We start from the raw sequence: 5,692 nt of genomic DNA, 5'->3' as shown, positions 1-5,692 counted from the left end.
AACACTGCATATTAATTACACTGGAACTGTAAAACCCAGCATGACAACACAAGCCATATAAACAGAGCGATGCATGTGATGGCAATTTCTTTGATGCTGTGACGTGAATGAACCTCTGATTTCCTCCAGATATTTCTGCATTTTGACGTGTAGGTAGACAAGTCATGCTTATGATGTTTGTAATATGTTATAATAACTCCTGGCCAATAAAACATGCTGCATTTTGTGAGATCAAAACACCCTCAATCACTGTTGGCCTTGCAGTTGTCTGAAGAACATATTGAATAGGTCCTATTGCTCCAGCAGTGTCCCTCGGCAGTCGGGGAGAGGCCTATCATCACAACACAGGCCTTTCCTAACTCAATAATCTAGATAAAGCACTGCCCAAACTAATACTACAACAGACCGTGTCCGCCCACAGGGACCTGAGGCCAAAAACCATGAGAACGTTCCGTCTTCCTACCTGCATACCCTAATATTAGTTATCTACCATTGTTATCTGCAGCTAGAACTGGTTTACCATAAATCCATGTGTAAAGAACTCACTCTTTTACATTCGTAATATTTTACCTCCTCGATCATCACAATGGGTGGTTAAAGCATTCCAACAGCAGTCACATCTGTCAAACCACCGGGTATTAAATAAATATTGTATCGAATGGACTATTTCACGCCAAATTACACATTTATGATGCAGTGTTTGTGTAATATTGTAACTTACAATATAACATGTTAGTGTTGATAAATAGTGATGTCCCGAACGGTTCGCTGGCGAATAGTTCCTGGCGAACATAGCTTGTTCGCGTTCGCCCCGGATGGCGAACATATGCAATGTTCGGTCCGCCCCCTATTCGTCATTATTGAGTAAACTTTGACCCTGTACCTCACAGTCAGCAGACACATTCCAGCCAATCAGCAGCAGACCCTCCCTCCCAGACCCTCCCACCTCCTAGACAGCATACAATTTAGATTAATTCTGAAGCTGAATTCTTTTTTTTTTGTATTATTTTTTTTTGTGTGTGTTTGTGTTTATTATACATTATCCTCCATAGCCAGTAACCTGTGTTTATTATACATTATCCCCCATAGCCAGTAACCTGTGTTTATTATACATTATCCCCCCATAGCCAGTAACCTGTGTTTATTATACATTATCCTCCCATAGCCAGTAACCTGTGTTTATTATACATTATCCTCCCATAGCCAGTAACCTGTGTTTATTATACATTATCCTCCATAGCCAGTAACCTGTGTTTATTATACATTATCCCCCATAGCCAGTAACCTGTGTTTATTATACATTATCCCCCCATAGCCAGTAACCTGTGTTTATTATACATTATCCCCCATAGCCAGTAACCTGTGTTTATTATACATTATCCTCCCATAGCCAGTAACCTGTGTTTATTATACATTATCCTCCCATAGCCAGTAACCTGTGTTTATTATACATTATCCCTCCACAACCACTAACCTGTGTTTATTATACATTATCCTCCCATAGCCAGTAACCTGTTTATTATACATTATCCTCCCATAGCCAGTAACCTGTGTTTATTATAAATTATCCCTCCCATAGCCAGTAACCTGTGTTTATTATACATTATCCCTCCATAGCCAGTAACCTGTGTTTATTATACATTATCCCCCCATAGCCATTAACTTGTGTTTATTATACATTATCCTCCCCATAGCCAGTAACCTGTGTTTATTATACATTATCCTCCCATAGCCAGTAACCTGTGTTTATTATACATTATCATCCCATAGCCAGTAACCTGTGTTTATTATACATTATCATCCCATAGCCAGTAACCTGTGTTTATTATACATTATCCCCCCCATAGCCAGTAACCTGTGCTTATTATACATTATCTCCCCCATAGCCAGTAACCTGTGTTTATTATACATTATCCCCCCATAGCCAGTAACCTGTGTTTATTATACATTATCCCTCCCATAGCCAGTAACCTGTGTTTATTATACATTATCCCCCCCATAGCCAGTAACCTGTGTTTATTATACATTATCCCCCCCATAGCCAGTAACCTGTGTTTATTATACATTATCCCCCATAGTCATTTATCGTTGGACCTAGGCAGCATGATGTCTTAGGCTGGCCCAGAGAGTGAGTGAGTGAATAATATAATATATATGTTCAGAAACATATTAGTAATATATGTAAATTGGGTTCATGCAAAGAGGGTGAAAAGGTATTAAAGAAAAACACACTTATTGCATCAAATTTACAAAGCCAAACTTTTAAAAGCTTTCCTCATTACTTTCTCGGGATGAGGAATATATCGGTTGTAGACTGAGGATTTCCATCTGCCCAATCTTTTAATAATATGCACTGGAGTGTCAGTGTTGAAGGAGACCGAAGCTGCCCCTATTCTAAATGAAAGACACAAGGCATGGATACAACCCAATCTTAGGAGTAGTGTTCTGATGTAGAAGATGAATTTAGCCGTACTCAGAGGGATTCAGGGAGAGTAGTGGTGAAATGTGTGTGGCATGACTGAGTGTGGGTAAGTAAGAGTCAAGTATTTTAACTGGGCACTAGTTCTAGGTGGGATAAAGTGGTATAGCGGATGGATGAGTAGTTTGGTTCGTTTTAGAGGTTTGTAGAGAAAGTATATAGTGATTTTTAGCGATATCCAATATTTTTAAGGTGGTCTCAAACAAACATAAAATGCTATATAAAATTTGTGGGAATATCGTTCAACAAGCTTTATTAGTGTCTTCAGTTCAAATTACAGCAGGATGGTCAAGATATAACGTAATAGACACGCAGGTCTCATGGAAACACATATAACAGTAACATAAAGCTTAGGATAAACAAGTGACATTGACATGAATTCCGATATGAAGCTTTTGTCAAGACAAGCATGAAATGTCGTCATGTGGCCTAATTGGCTTGAGTTTCGTCTGCTTTTAAGTTTAAAACGACTTCGTTCAGCACAGACATTTCGGAACGTGTCCTGAACTGTGTATAATAACAAGTAACTTTAAATTTAACAGGTAATCATAGTATTGGAGACATGCAGTTCCCAGTGAATATTGTATGGATAACAATTGGGACGCGATGTGCATTAGAAAGGAATGGTGCGAGAGTAAGTTTAACCCGTCAGAGTAGGCACATGTGTGACCAAGGTGTGGCGTAGGTATTAGGTAGTCTGATAGTTCGAATGTTATATCAGCCTGTAGGGTATTTCGGGTTCGGTCAATCCGCCTATGGTTCGCTTTTCCAATAAGGCGGTTGTGATAGTCAGGTCATATTTAGTGGTCATTTGCTGTGTGGGGTTGTTCCATGTTCGTGTTTTGTGAAACCGTGGCTGAGGTGTGTGTCTCTAATCTGATGAGTGAATGCAAGTGTGTGAAGCAACCGTTAGTAATCTCGGGTTGTATCGAGCTACTTCTGTTTTTCGATTAAGTCACTGAGCTTTGTCCGAGTACTGAAAGGCATGTTAAGTGAGAGACAGAAGGGGGAGATACAGAGGTGGGGGGGGGGGGCAGTAAGATGAGACAGCGGTTTGAAAAGAGGGAGAGATGGGGTGGGGTGGGTGGGTGGGGGTTCCACTGCCCGTGCCCATGGCATCGCGTGGATCGTAGCTTGGCTCAATCTCCATTCGGATGTGGGTGCGGGGTTCCTCGGGTCCGCAGACGAACGTTCCTGTCTGAGCTTTGGTCTGCCACATAAAGCAGCCACGGGCGCCATCTCTCCATATTCTTATCCTCGAGACCCAGAAGGGTGGCCTGTATTGATTCTGCTCTATATATCTCTTCTACTCGTTCCGTCCATTGCGTTATTGTAGGAATATTCGTCTGTTTCCAGTATAGTGGAATCAGCGCTTTGGCCGCATTTAGTAGGTGTCTACGAATGCTTCTCCTGTATGCCCCTATGGGGTCTGGTGTGGAATGTAGGAGGGCCGCCTCCGCGGTTAGGATTTCATCCGTTCCCAAGATTTCCCTTATTTTCCGTTGTACTTCTTCCCAAAATGGTTTAATGAGTGGGCAGTCCCACCATATGTGTAGCGGCGAGCCTCGGTCATCCTCGCATCTCCAGCATGTGTCCGGTATAGTTGGGAATATCCTGTGTAGGCTATCAGGCGTTCTGTACCAAAATGAGAGAAGTTTATAGTTGGTTTCTTGATATTGGGAACTTGACGAACATTTATGGTGCAGTATGAGGATCTTATCCCATTGTGCCGTGGTGAAGGATGTATCAAGCATGCGTTCCCAGCGTCTGCGGAACTGGTCATTGTTGGTGAGGTGTCCCACTAGCATGTGTTGGTACAACAGTGAAATCGACTTATCTAGGGTGGATTTGGTGTCGCAGAGTGTTTCGAACCATGTTAAGTCCCGATGTAGCGTTTCCTTGCCCGGGAGCGTCTGATAGTACGATCTGAGCTGCATGTAACGGAAGGTTTGGAGGCTGGTGGGCAGGTTGCCCTCTAATAGTTCCCTCAGGGGGATTATGCCTGCGTTGTTCAGTACTCTGTGTATGGGGAATGATTCTCCCTCTCCCAGGAAGGACAGAGCCGTCGTCGGCAGACCCCCTCCTATCAGAGGATTATGTTGGATCTGAGTCATCGGGCTCGGCGTTGGAGACACATGCGGTGCTCTCCTGATGGTATCCCACGTTTTCAGTGTCTGTGCTACAGTGGAGGTCGGTTCCAGAGTCGCTCTTGGCAGCCTCCTTGAGTTCCAGATGGATGTCAGGAAGGAGGGGCCTATGTGGGCCTTGTCTAGGTCGACCCATTGTTTGTGTGCCGGTTGGGAATGCCACTCCAGTACACGTTGGAGGACTGTCGCGTGATGGTATTTGCGGAGGTCAGGGAGCGCCAGCCCCCCCCGCGTTTGGGGCAAGCATAAGGTCTCATGTCGGAGCCGTGCCTGTTTCCCGTTCCAAACGAACTTCCCCATCGCAGATCGGAGTGATGTAAAATACGCTGTCGGTAGGGCTTGCGGGATTGTCTGGTATAGGTATAGTAGCCTCGGTAAAATATTCATCTTTAGTATTGCAATCCGCCCGAACCATGATATGTGGGGGTATGCCCATGCCTTCAGATCCTTTTGTATTCGTTGCATCAGCGGTACATAATTCGTCCGGTACATGTCGCCTAAGTCTCTGGTCAGTGTTATGCCTAGGTATCGCATGCGGTTTGTGCACCATCGGAATGGGAACTGTTGTTTCAGCGCGCTTACCTGGGTAGGCGGTGTGTTAATGTTGAGTACTTCGCATTTGTTCATGTTCAGTTTGAATCCTGAGACCTCCCCGTAGGCTGTGAGCATGGCAACTAGGCGGGGCATCGTCGCTTCCGGTTCTGTGATAAAAAATAGGAGGTCATCTGCGTATGCAGCTACCTTGTGTGCTGTAACGCCGTTTTTGAAGCCCGGGACGTCGTCTGAGTTGCGCACTGCCTCTAGGAACGGTTCAAGAGCTAGGGCGAAGAGCATGGGAGAGAGTGGGCATCCCTGTCTCGTCCCGTTATGAATCTGGAAGGATTCGGTGAGTGCCCCGTTCACTTTCACCTTCGCGTTGGGGCAGCGGTATAGCGCATCGATCCATTTCAGCATGTTTTCACCAAAGCCCATTTCTCGAAGTGTGGTCATAAGGAACGTCCAGTCGACCCGGTCGAACGCCTTCTCCGCATACGTGGACAATAGTAGGAGTTTGTCGTTCGACCTC

The sequence above is a fragment of the Pelobates fuscus genome, chromosome 5, assembly GCF_036172605.1.
Source record: "Pelobates fuscus isolate aPelFus1 chromosome 5, aPelFus1.pri, whole genome shotgun sequence".
Classification (NCBI taxonomy): domain Eukaryota; kingdom Metazoa; phylum Chordata; class Amphibia; order Anura; family Pelobatidae; genus Pelobates; species Pelobates fuscus.
The sequence above is the reverse complement of the archived record's forward strand: the minus strand, read 5'-3'. Positions refer to the sequence as shown.